The sequence below is a fragment of the Arvicola amphibius genome, chromosome 5, assembly GCF_903992535.2.
Source record: "Arvicola amphibius chromosome 5, mArvAmp1.2, whole genome shotgun sequence".
In the NCBI taxonomy this organism is placed as follows: domain Eukaryota; kingdom Metazoa; phylum Chordata; class Mammalia; order Rodentia; family Cricetidae; genus Arvicola; species Arvicola amphibius.
Genome location: NC_052051.1, coordinates 41,378,477 through 41,391,832, shown reverse-complemented (window position 1 = coordinate 41,391,832; position 13,356 = coordinate 41,378,477). Strand labels below are relative to the sequence as shown.

Genomic DNA, 13,356 nt, shown 5'->3' with positions numbered 1-13,356 from the left:
TAAAGGCTGTACGTTTGTGAGTTCTTCCCCGAAACCTGCTCTCTGGGGTCCATACAGTCTGTGCATCCCCAGCACCATCCTTTACTCCCTGTGTCTAATCTACCCTTTTCTAAACCACTCCCACATAGGAAATGGCCGTGCCGCATGGTTTTATCCAATGGTGTAAGCAGGAATTTGGTGAAAAGTAAATTCAAGAAAGCATTTTCCTTCTCTCTTAAGGGGAACTCTCTTGATGTCCCCTTTGTCTGAGCACCTTTCAGCCGCTATGCTCGCTAAGACAAGGCAGGCATTTCAGCCACATGGTTATGAATAACAAGATGAAGGCCACCAATCCTCCGTGTTGTAGAGAGGTGATAACTAGACCCATATGAATTTGAAGTTCTACCTCAACTCTGTACCTTCTTATCTTGTACCCTTCTTATCATGTAAAACAAATAAAGGCTTGATTTCCAAGCCATTGTAATCAAGTGTTTCTTAGAACTACAATCATACATAACTGACATAACAGCTACAAATATGACAAGCACATGACAGAAGTGTCAAATCCAACATGCTCCAAACCCGACACACCTGCCGCTTCTGTCAAACGTGTCCTTTCTGGCAGGCGTGTCATTTTCTGACACGTGTGCCATTTTTCTGACATGGATGTTGAATCTGGTGGGTCCAACAAGCGTGTTGTATCCAGCACGTGTGTCGGGAATGACATGTGTCTGGTTCGACACGTATGTCGTTTCTGGCATGTATGTCATTCATGTGGCGTGTGTGCCAGACCTGGCACACGTGTTGGATTCGCCAAGTTTTTGGTCTCTGAAATGTGCGTCGTTTCTGACATGCGTGTTGTTTCTGGCATGTGTGTCGTTTATGACATGCTTGTTTCTGATATGAGCGTCGCTTCTGGCACGCGGGACATTTCTGACACGTGTGTACCTTCTGTTGCACAATCAGTGCACGTGCCATATTCAACGCGTGTGCGGACCCAACACGCATGTTGGGCTCGCCGCGTGTGCTGTGTCATTTGTGGTGTGCGGGCCATTTCTGGCATGTGTGTCGTTTCTGACACACGTAGCACTTCTGTCGAACAATCGGCACACGGGCCATGTTCAGCATGTGGCGTGACAAATGTGTTTGTTTTGTCACACGTGTCACTTCTGACACGTGAGACGTTTCTGACATACATGTCGTTTTTCTCGGGCGTGTTGAGCTTGGTGTGCATGTCACAAATGGCGCACGTGCAGTATTTGGCATGAGATTGTCATGCGTGGTGACCGGCCAAACCAGTTTAGCCCGGCTCAAACCAGATTAGGCCAGTTCAAACCAGTTCAGACCTGCTTGGACTGGTTCAGACCAGCTTAAGCCGGCTCAGATGGGTTAAAACCTGTTCGGACTGATTCAAGCCTGTTTAGATCAGTTATTCCAAGAGAAACTGAGAGCCAGGCTGCTGCCTTAGACATAGAGGCCAATGTCTGTGTGTCTCCACCTCCTCTTCACCGTGAGTCACTTACCCTGAGAGCTCTTCAGATGCATCCTTCTTTGTCTCTGCACTCCCCCAAATCAATAAATGCCTAGGAGGCACTCATTACATGGCAGCCCAAGTTTATATGTGCACATCAGTCTCACCTACAAGGTTCCAAGATGGGACCGTTCCCCGTAATGATGTCTAGAGTACAGAATATATTCACTACATATCTGTGAAACTAAGAAAATTGTTCACCAGGCCAGTGTGTCTCCAAAGCTGATGAAGACTTAAACAATGACTTAAGAAACACGTATGAATAAGGATGCTCCAGATGTAAGACCCATTTTTATTCAAGGTAGCGTGGCATTAAATTCTATGTTCTGAGCTAAGGAGGGAATTTGGTGATCTCCGGAGTCAGTGCAATGGTTAGTACTCTCCTTTGGGAAATCCACCAGGGACTCTAATATACAGAAATTAGGTGGAGAACATCACACTCCAGGGGCTGTGGTTACTGAGAGTCTTGCATATGGCAAGAGTGGTGTAAGTTTGGGTGTTGGGATAATGAATAAAATGGTTCTGAATGCCTGCTCTAGGACATTTGTGTTCTAGGAAGTTAAGCAAAAGAACTGAGTTACCAACCAAAAAAAAAAAAAAGCAAAAAGCAAAACAAACATGTTTGTATTGAGTACTACAAGAAAAAATCCAATAAAACAGTGGGGAGAAGTGCTAAAAGGTTTTACTTTATTTTATTGCAATCATGTATCTGTCTAATGTGTAAATGTTTTGTATTTGTGTGAGTGTACATGTGTGTGTGTGTGTGTGTGTGAGTGTGTGTACAAGTGCTTGTGTATATGTGTGCCCTCCTCACATGTGGAAGTCAGGGGACAACTTGTAGAAGGCAGCCCTCCCTTTCTGCTCTATGCTGTCCAAAGCTTGAACTCAGTGCGGCAGGCTTAGCAGCAAGTCTCTTTACCCACCGAGTCGCCAGCCTGCACAGAGGGTGCACTTCAAACTGCTCAGCCAGAGAAGACTATATTGAGAAAGTGGCACTGAGTAAAGTTTTAAAAAAAAAAAAAAATGACTGAAAGAAAGATCAGGTAAGCAGATCTGAGGGCAGGCAGATTTCTTACAGATGTAGAAACAAGCAGGAGACCAGGATGGCTGAGCACCATCAGTGGGTGACATAAATGAGAGACTAGGATGGAGTGTACGTGGGACTTTCCCATCATTCTTTTCTTTTCCTTCCAATGGGATGGTAAGGCCGTGGGAGTCTAGGTGGAGAGGCAGAGAAGAAAGAGGTACCCACTTAGCTTTTAGTGGTGCCACTGTAGCTAGCATGCTAAAAAGAAAATGTCTTGGTGGCAATACTACAACAAAGAAATCTTAGAAAACTCTTGTCACAGGAAACGCTGGAGATGATGTCACAAACGACCAGGGTGAGCCAAAGAAGGTGGTGGTGAGTGTGCAGTATGCGTAGATTCCATTGACATTCGAGAGTCAGAGCCAACAGGTTTTGCTTGTAGATCAGGGAAGCAGCATCAGGAAGTCAGAGAGGGTGCCGGAGTTTAGGGCTGAGCAGTTGGGGTAGTAATGTGGGGTGTGGGGCACACTGGACCTTGGAAGACAGAAGAGTGAACAGTCAGAGTGCTGTCGGGGGGGGGGGGAGGCTTCACTCGGAATTTAGTTGAAACACCAAAGCAGAGACATTTGCATGCGTTTCTTTCACCCTGGCTTTCTCCAACTCTGTCCTCTGATGTCCTATTTTGAGTTTCCATCTTCTGAAGGAAGGGTTAAGAACTGCACTTCTAAAATTGCTGTCTGAAACCATGAAGCTCTGTGGAGTGAGTGCTGTCAGCGTTTACATGTGGAAACCCCAGCATGATGCCATCAACCCCAAGGAAAGCTTTCCTCCCGCTTTTGAGAAAGGAAACAAGATTTCACAGCACCCTGGGGGCTCTTGGCCAGAGCAGCACAGGGTAGATTCTTTGCAGGCTAGTATAGTGCCCTTTCTGGAAACCCTCACAGTTGGCTAACTCTTGGAAATGGAACCACCCATCATTAAATCATAACCTGAGGGGACAAAAAGTAACAGGGACAGCTCATGCCTACCTCTCTCTGCCCAGAAAGCATTAAGAGCGGCCACAGAAAACTATGATTTCAACTGTGAAGATCTGGAACCCGTGAATTTCCTCTTTAAGGAAACCAGAGTCCATCCTTGCAACCCATCTCCCATTTCCAGCCCATCTCAAACCACCAGCTCTGTCCTCACCACTCCCAGCCATCAAATTCTGGTAGCAACAGCTGTCGCCACAAAAGCCATACTGGGCCAGGACAGCCAGCTGGCTCAGGAATTCACAAACAAACTAACCTTGAATTTTATTTTGAGCACCAAGGCTAGCTAGCCCCTTGTGTTCTTCAGAGCCATCTCTGTTTTTACTCTTTGGTAAACAAACACTAACTCAAATGTCATATTGAACCTTGTTGTGGGGGTTCAAGGCCACACTACCCTCTATTGCCTCCTTTGCTTCAAGTCTTTACATTAGCATACAAAGTACTCGCTTTGTTCTTACTCATTTCGAGTCCCCCCTACCTCGTGTGCACACCCTCTTCTCTTTTGAATTCCTCTTCCATAGTGGAAAGCTTTTAACCCTTGACAGTGTGAACACTTAAGCAGCCTGACTCAAGCCTCCACTGTGATACTCGGAGGAAGAGGCTTGGAAACTGTTGTTCTAGTAACAATTTAGTGATCATTTTTCACAGTGTAGACAGAAGTCATAGAACTGGCAGATGACATAATCCGGTATTTTAAAAGATGTATGAAACCAACAAGCCTATGTGTTGCTACACAGTGCCACCTACTGACCAAATGTGGAACGACATGAGCAGCAGACTCACTGAAAAACAGGACGTGGGGGAGAATGGGGAAAAGGAGAAGGGATGATTTAGATTAGGGTTCATAAAATTCTATATTCCACTGATGCAGAAGCTGAGCTCAGAACATCTAATAAAACTCACAAAGGGAGCAAAGGACCCGCAGATTTCTTTATAGGAAATCTACTTGCACATTGTCCAAGTTTAAAAAATAATGACCCTTCTGTAATAATCAAGAATAGATATACAGATAATGCAACAGAACAAAGATGCCCGAAACTAACCAGCATGCCAAATCCACTTTTTTCCCCAGCAACACAAAGGCATTTGGAGAGAGAAATGCTGGCATTTAAAATGCTGTATTTGCCTATTATACAAAACACATATAATTTAATTTCATACCTCACACAGTGTATATACGTTAAATAAATATCTTATAGCTGAATAAAAAACATAACTATGAAATTTCACAAAGAAAAGAAACAGAGGGGGAAGAAAATCTTTGTGGTTCTGCCAGGCCTAAGAAATCTTATATATAACAGCAAAAGCACAGTCATTAAAGAGAAAAGCACTCCTAGTCAGCCGCTCTATAGTGGAGCACAAACTTCCTTCAGTCCTATTTTAATGACTGAACATGTCCCAGAGGGTGGACCGGGTTCACATTCCACGTGGAGTACACGTTTGTCTATGCCTCCAGGAATGTGTTCAGCAGCTAATATAATAGGAATAGTTGAGGGCTGACTTAGCCCTGTTGCTTCCTCTTCAAACTGCACATAACATCCTCACCTACATAACTGTAACTTACCCTGACTCCATGGCCCAGAACCGGGGGAAAAGAGGTCCGATCGCGCCACCTACAGGCAGAACATGAACTAGTTTGGAGTTACCAAGCCAGGAACACGGGTCAACTAAGGCAAAAAGGAGGAAGAAAAAAAAATCACTAAAGCCTCCACTGCGCTAAAGGTCGTGCGCTACTCTCAGATTTGTTACATCCCTACTCACATGGCTATTTTTATTCTGGCATTCATTAATATGCTTCTTGGACCACAAGATTTTCACTTCTTAACAATAATTTCTTGTATGTCTCTTATGTGCTAAAAATAAATCTATTGTGTTCAATATGTTGTAGAGACAAGGAAGACCGGGGCCCTCCTAGAAGAGCGGGTCTCCTTGGAGGGAAGGATGTAATAAATGCATGATGGTCTTGTGGGCCAGTTTGTTCCGGAATCCTGTCTCTGCTTCCCAGGACCGGAGTTTCCGGCTGATCACCATTCCCAGACAGCATGTGTAAGGATTCTGGGGGATCTGAGGACCTCCTCCTGCTTAGGATATCAGCACTTTAGCCACGGAGCCAGCTCCCTAGGCCTGGCAAAGGAAGCTTCAGTGCCTTGATATGTGAAACCAAAAGCTCTCCGCCTTCATAGGGCCTCACGGTTCTAGCTTTACTACCTAATGCTTACAAACTATAAAAACTCTGCTAAGATGTTTTTAGAATTCCAGTCTTGATTGGTCTTTGACTATTCCATAATATTAACCCAGATAGTCCTAAGCACGAACAGCAAAGAAATCCTTAAATGACATGGTTAGTGTGTTCCTAGTTACAGCATCAGACTGGCCAACAACTAAATTCTGCTGGAATGTTCTAAAATGCACCAAGAGCCAAGTATTAGTTTCCATCATCATCTCTAGCTCTGAAGTTCAATGCACTTTGAGATGAGATCCGACTATCTTGACTTCAGATAGATGTCATTTTAGATGCTATAGTCAGTGTGTCCTTCATTAGAATGTCCTCAATGAAGTACTTAAAGCTTTTTCCCTTGTGATTTCTTCCCATGAAGCTTTACTACTCATAGAATGCACTGATCACTGTGACCCAGGGTTGTCATCTGTATTATGCACCTTAGCAATTGCTCTCATCAGTCACAGAAGTCTGAAGATGCACATAAAACTACACGGCCACTAACTTAAATGCTTAGGTAAGTAAATGCTTCTTCAGTCCTTGAACCTATAATAAAATGAGGGCTAAAGTTTGTCACAAACCGAGCCATAGTTTCGATCTGTTACATTTTTAACATAGAGTTTCTGCAAATATTATTTTTTAAATGATCAGACATGGTACTGGAGCAGTAGCTTAGTGCTCCCATCCTGATCTGCAGTTTGGAGGCAGAAAGAGTGGGCCGGGTGTGGTGGTGGTGGTGGGGGGGGGTGATGGTGGTGGTGATGTGTGTGTGTGTGTGTGTGTGTGTGTGTGTATGTGTGTGTATGTGTGTATTTAGAAGACAGCTTGTGGAAGCTGGTTTTCTACTGCTATCACTTGGCTTCCAGGGATGGGACTCCAGTTACCAGGCTGGGTGGCACACTCCTTTACCCACTGAGCCACCTGCTGGCACCCAGAACAGAAACTCTTGCTGCTGTGTACTCGTTGCTCTTACTTTCCTTCCTTCATGCCTGGGTTCTTCTTTCATCTTCTCCATCCTCTCTGCACCAGAAGACCTTGGCTCCAACACTGCATATCCCAGAGCCCCTTTACTCCTCAAACTATACATCGTGTATCTCTTCTTGCCCTGACTACTCTTTTTCATTTGTAGATGTTCATAAGTCTGCTTGCTAATAACCACGTGGCACAGTTAACACTGGGCTGTCTTGAAATGTCCTTTGCCAATGATACTAGTTCAAAACTCTCCAAGTCAGCCTCAAGTGGATTCTTAGGACAAAGGCAGCAAGCAGCCACGCTCCGCCAAAATATTACAAGAATGTTCTCTAGTTCACCTGGTAGTAATATTCCCCTCAGAAGCCTCTTAAGATGGACCTCCACAGTCTATATTGTTCTCAGCATGGCTGTCTTCCAAGATCTGAATCAAATGACCGCTTAAACCCTATTTACAATATTCAACCATTCTCCTCATCCAGAGTCTCAAATAGCATCATGGGCAGGGACTGCTAGTATGAACAGTCTGTCTGGGTTACCTTTCTATCGCTGTGAAAAGGCACCGTGACTAAGGCAACTTATCAAAGAAAGATTATAGTTCAGGACTTGGGTACAGTTTTTGAGGGTTGGTCCGCGACGATCATGCAGGGAGTACTGCTCTTGAGTAGTAAGAGCTAAGAGCTTACATCCTCACCTGCAAGTAGGAGGCAGAAAGAAAGGGACTAGGCCTGGTGTGTACTTTTTAACATCTCAGATCCCACTTTAACCTCTTGATGCTTCCCACAGTGGTCCTACCTGCCCCCCAGGAACCAAGGAACAAAACTGAAATTTATGAGCCTATTGGGGACCAGTTTGATTCAAACCACTGCCCCCCCCCACACACACACACAAATGTAAGCAATACCTTTGCTCACTTACCTCAAATAAAGACAAACTCCCAGGAAGAACTCCACCCCAAGGGTGCTTTGCAGTATCCTACTTAGATTCGATTCGTTCCTCACTATTACCTCACTGTCTGATGTCTTGGAAGTGGTTCCTTGGTAGAGTAGATGGGCTCTCTCCTCATCTGAATGAAGTGTTTCCCTGGACCCCACTGGACACTTGCCTCTTCGTGTATGTTAGACAGCAGCACTGAAAAAAAAATGTTCAAACGAAAAAAGGATAGGAACCCACACGGTTGTCACAATGTCACTGTGGCTGAACACATTAACCTTCTCCTCAACCAAAACAATCGCAGATATATTAGCTATCTGAACGCGTTTTCCCTTCTTAATAAGTTTACTTTTCTTGTTTCTACAGCCTCAGGTTCACCTGGAGGTGACAGTTGTGACGGGGGGGGGGGGGGGAGGAGAAACACAAAGGGGACACCAGATGGACAGGGAAATTGTCCAGGTGATCAAGTGTGATTTAGTTCTTCAACAGTGGGATCAGGGGCAATTCTTCTGAAATAAAAACTCCAGAACAGTTTAAGAAAATAATTTGCTTAACTATGATAATTACTAGAGCTATTTAATTGCTTGCACACACGTTAAAATATTTTTTCTGAAACTGTAACTCGGTAAAATATTAATCTAGACTAGAACTGCTTCTTTAAAAGATATTTTGAAGAATCTCCTTCCCTCACTCTTTCTTTGAACCATTACAGTTATTATACAGAAAGGAGCAATTTTCAATAATTTAACCCCCCCCAAAAAAAAATAATAATGCTAAGGTAGCTGTGTACCCCATGTGTTTGATTTAAGGAAAAGGGTTTCCTTTCTAGGACCTTACGAATGTACAAAGTTCAATCACAGCAGAGCGCTAATGAACAGGCTGCTCTCCCAGGCTGGGCCCCTGCACAGAATGACTTCATTCAGGGCTACTGCTCAGCTCACGCATGGAAAGTGTTGGTTAAAAAAATCCCACAGAGTTCGGCCAACCTTTTCCTCACCCCCCACCCCCTTATTTGTCTTTCTGGTCTAAGCTGGGAGTAGCAGAAATATTCGTCAGCTGATATTAGCCACTGTGAAGTTATGAATGAAACCACGCGGCTTCGTTCCGACCCCGTTCACAATATGTCACCTTCTCCGTGCAGCTCCCGGCCAAAGGACACTTTCCAAACTCCCCCACACCAAACACGAAGATTTTTCAGTTTCAGCCCCTTTCCTTTTAATGCTCTAAGCAGAAGCACTGTCTGCTTAATGTTTACTCTGGGGTTAGAGGAGAAGTAGAAGAAAAACACTGCTTTGCTAAGCTTTAAACTTTCAGATGCCCTGACATAACGGGCGAATATGTCCATAGCTCAGCATCAGAAGGTCTATGGACACATGCCATTGTGGCAGCTTTTTTTGCCACTGTGGCAGGGTGTTTTTTTTTATATCAAATTCCAGACAGATACCTGGGGCACTTATTGTTCAAAGAGCAGAGAAAATAGCCAGAGCTTTGATCTCTGTCTACTGCTTGGCTAATTATCCAGACAGGTGTTTAGAAAGGATGGTGTAAGTTCTTGAATAACAGCACTTCAAACAGGTCCTCCATGTGGAAACAAAATAGGGGGAGAGGGGATGGGACTGCCTGACTGAGGTTTGCGATGTAATTAGTCTTTCTTTAATGAATATCTCCCACAAATTACTGCTTTTTTAATATGACCTCTCAATTTTCTAGTTTCTAACTTAAAGAAATTTTGGTGGGAAGTTGGGTATGAATTTTGAAACCAGGAGGCTGTGTCAATGTTAGGAACCCACCATCCAGGAGTGTGTAAACAAGAATCAAGCAAGCTTCCATAGAGATGGTTAAGTTTATCAACACACAACATTCTGCTCTCAACTTTGTTTGTTACGGTGGTTTACTACAACTCAACATCTGGTCTTTCCTTGTCTCTGGAGATACAATGCCTATGGTACACACTCACTGGATAGCTCTAGAACGTGAGGGGCATTAAGAGGAAATATCACTGTAAGTACCCTACAAGAAAAGGCTTCCTGGAACCATTCTGTGCTTTGTGTTACGAGCTTTGAACCATGTGTGCTGGGCAGTGTCTCTCACTGTCAGAGCCTGTGTTTTTTCTACGTTTCACCATTCACCATATCTTACAGTGGAAATAATTGTCTAAGCCACGGAACCATAGAGATGGAACATGAGGTCTCAGGTGTTCAAATCAGGACCAGATCTTAAGCTGGCAAGGAACCTAACTGGAACAGACACTCATAGCCAGATTCCTGTCTCTGTCTCCATCCTGGTGTCTGGCCTTGCCAAGACCAGAACGGGAGCCAGAGGCAAGTATTCAACTGTATTCTTCATGGCTCCAGTCCTTACCAGAACAAGGCTGATGAAGAGACCTTGGAGGGAGTCACAGGCAATGACCTGTAGGAAAACTACCCAGGAGACAGCAATGATGGATTGTCATGCATACCCAGAGACAGGTGGGAAGCCAGATAAGTTAGCAAAGGCAGAAAAAAAAATACATTTCCTCTCCCTCTAGCCTGATCCTGAGTATTCTGACCTAGAGTAGCAGACAACAGAGTTAGTTGTTGACCTTCTTATGAAACTTTTCTCGTGTCATATAAGATCCCAAAGTCAAAAATATTTCATTTAAATACTCATTACTTTCATGGTGTCAAGGAAGAAAGTAGCCTTTTAGACTGACCTACAAAATCTGATTATAAATGATTCCATTTCACCGCCTCATGCCTTATTATCAAACCCGACAGAGTAAGAGGGTTTCAGATCAGGAGAGGCAGTTTCCAACCGCAGTTCACCATATCAGGGTGGCTTTTGGAACTGAGGGCTCCATAGTGCCAGCTACTCCGAGCTCCTGCGTGAGTGAATTCCTTTTATTGTTGATCTTGAGAGCCACTGTACCCTCCTTGCTTTGCATGGTGCCTTCAGCATTGTAAAATAGAAAACACAACTTTCCATCTTAAAATTGGTAATTTTTAAAGTCCTACTTACCTGAAATGTAGACTTCTACTTCGGCTGATTGGGAGAGTTATACCAGGGATTTGCATAAATAAATTTTGTGTTTCTTTTTACTTAATATTGTTTTTAACATAAGTAAAGTTTATAAGTTAGTACTAGTTCTGCTATAGTTAGTTGTCTGACCTTGGGTAAGTCATATACTTTCTGACTCGGTTTTTTTTTTTTTTTTAAATTTCAGATGAAGGGGCAAGAGTTTAGAGTTCTCTCACCATGTCCCCAGAAGCCCAGCCATTCCCTATATTGTATCTGTATCCAAAGCTTTCATAATAAATACCTGAGCTAAGGAAAGTAATTAACTTCTTAAAACATTTAGCAGTAGGTGGCTCTCATCAAAGCCCAGGGCTCCATTTTAAGTGTATGGGAATAATTTAGTCATGCCAAGAAGAAAGCAAACAAGAAGGTAAATTTGAAAGAATGAGCAAATTCACTTTGTTAACTTTCTATCGTCTCACGATCTTACATTGACAACCTCACTCTAGGTCACTGGGGGGAGGTTGAGCAAACAAAGGAAAACACCACTTAGACTCCGACTAACTCCTGCATGTCATCACCTCAGAGTTGTCCCAGGATGCTGCCTTTACAAGGCCCTGCAAGGACTGAAACACATCCTCATTTGGTATCAATGGGGAATTCATTCTAGAACCTTCACAGAAACTATGTAGCACAGGTGGGTTCAAGTCCCTTTGATAAAAACGGCATAAGATTTGTCCATAAACTATACTTACCCTCCAGTATATTTAAAAACATCTCTAGATTACTAAATACATGATTAAATACAAATGCTTTACAGTCTTTAGATGCAGCGCTGTGCATGAAGGCAAGAAAAGCACATCTGCACACACTCAACGCAGGCAGAAGTTTGTTTGCCTATAGTTGGTTGGAACCATGGATATGGAAGCCACAGATACAGATGGCTGATTGTATGTTTCCAAAACTTCTTTTTTAAAAAAAAAATGAAAATATAGTCAGAAAACAGGAGTTGGTTTGCAAAATGGTACAAAGATGGGGTTGCCAGGTTTCCCACACACATATACCAGTGCAGAGTGCCAAGTTAAACTTGAATTTCACATAACAAGTGATATTTTGAAGTCATGTCCAAAACATTGCATGGGATATATTTTTACTGCAAATTTCATTGTTTCTCTAGAGTACTGTTTTGTTGCCAGTAACGTTGGGAGCAGCATCCGTTCTTCTCTTCTGCCTTCACAACCCCAAGGACCTAAAGTGTCCCATATTCATTTAACAGCTTCTCTTCCTGACCACATATGACAGGTCAAGAAATGAATAGGTGACCAGTGTGAGTTCAGTTTCCTCATTATCTTGAACAGGAGATGGAAAAATAAAACAAGCCAGCTTTCTTGTCAACAAATGCAGGAGACATGAACCTACGGAACTACAGGCAGCTGACTGTCCCAATAAGAGGAGGCTGCTGGCCTGGGTACACAAAAGTACCAAGGTAACACTCTGGAGGAACAAGACCGGAAAATTGAGAGAGTCATGGCTGTTGTTGGGGAACCATGCTATTCCTATGGCTTGGGGATGTCCCCATTCTTTGTGGTTTTCTAAATTACTAAACCCTTTCTTTGGGCTTATTTTGTGTCTTATCTTTAACAAGTTGCCATGAGCTATAGCATCTCAATAGGGCATGCTTTATCATGCTTAACTACAATTAATTTTCTCAGAAGCACTGGAGAAATGTTAACTTTGCGTCTTGCTGTAGATGACTCCAGCATGATTAGCATGCAGCTCATCCCTTTGCCCTGTCTATCTGGCTATAGAATTCTAGGTCACAACTGTGTGAAGAATGCATGTGACATATGGATACACGACTGACATGCTCCAAGCAATGGCAAAATTCTGCCACTTTGTTGAATTTCTGTTGTTTATAAATCTCAATTTGATGCTAAGGAGTCAAAGGACTTTTAAAATTCACAAAAAAACATACTCTTTAATATCACTGTGTTATCTTTTCTCTTTTTGTACCTAAAACAATTTTGCAATGATAATTTGTAATCATAAATGCTCATTTGTACTTTTAGACTCGTGTACAAAATCCATGTTTGCTGTGGGATAATGCTTTTGTACCCTGTAAAGATTTGGCACTTGCATTGATTTAATAAAACACTGTTTGGCCAGTAGCCAGGCAGGAAGTATAGGAGGGATGACCAGGCAGGAAGTATAGGTGGAGGACGAAAATAGGAGAATTCTAGGAAGACGAAAGGCTCAGGCTGCAATCATCACCCAGACACAGAAGAGCAAGATGAGAATGCCTCACTGATAAAAGGTACCAAGCCTGTGACTAACACAGACAAGTATTATGGGTTAATTTAGGATGTGAGAGTTAATAACAAGCCTGAGCTAATAGGCCAACCAGTTTATAATTAATGTAGACCTCTGTGTGTTTCTTTGGGGATTAACAACTGTGGGATTCAGAAGGATAGAAACATCTGTCAACAGATGATCTTAGAAGTTTTCTTCAAATATTCTGAGTTTAAATTTTCTCAGTTCCTTGATTTTCAGTATTCACTATATATATATATATATATATATATATATATATATATATATATATCCAAATGTAAAGATTGTATCTCAGAGTTGCTTCTAAACAAAAAAAGTTCCTCTATTACCAAGACAATTCAGC

At 42.8% G+C, this 13,356-nt stretch overlaps 1 protein-coding gene across 18 annotated transcripts in view; it reads right to left on the bottom strand.

The window, feature by feature from the left end:
* Positions 1-13,356, bottom strand: part of Hao1 (hydroxyacid oxidase 1) — an 85,308-nt gene that overhangs the window by 18,768 nt on the left and 53,184 nt on the right. For 2 of the 18 annotated variants that reach the window (XR_005285537.2, XR_005285540.2), the window contains exon 9: positions 5,133-7,886. The exons of 7 other annotated variants lie outside the window; for them this stretch is intronic. The gene's annotated coding sequence lies outside the window, so the exon portion shown is untranslated. Of the gene's footprint in view, positions 1-2,238; positions 3,072-5,132; positions 7,887-13,356 lie in introns of those variants that run through there. 9 more of the 18 variants (XR_005285542.1, XR_005285539.2, XR_005285541.2 and 6 more) reach the window with 9 other exon arrangements.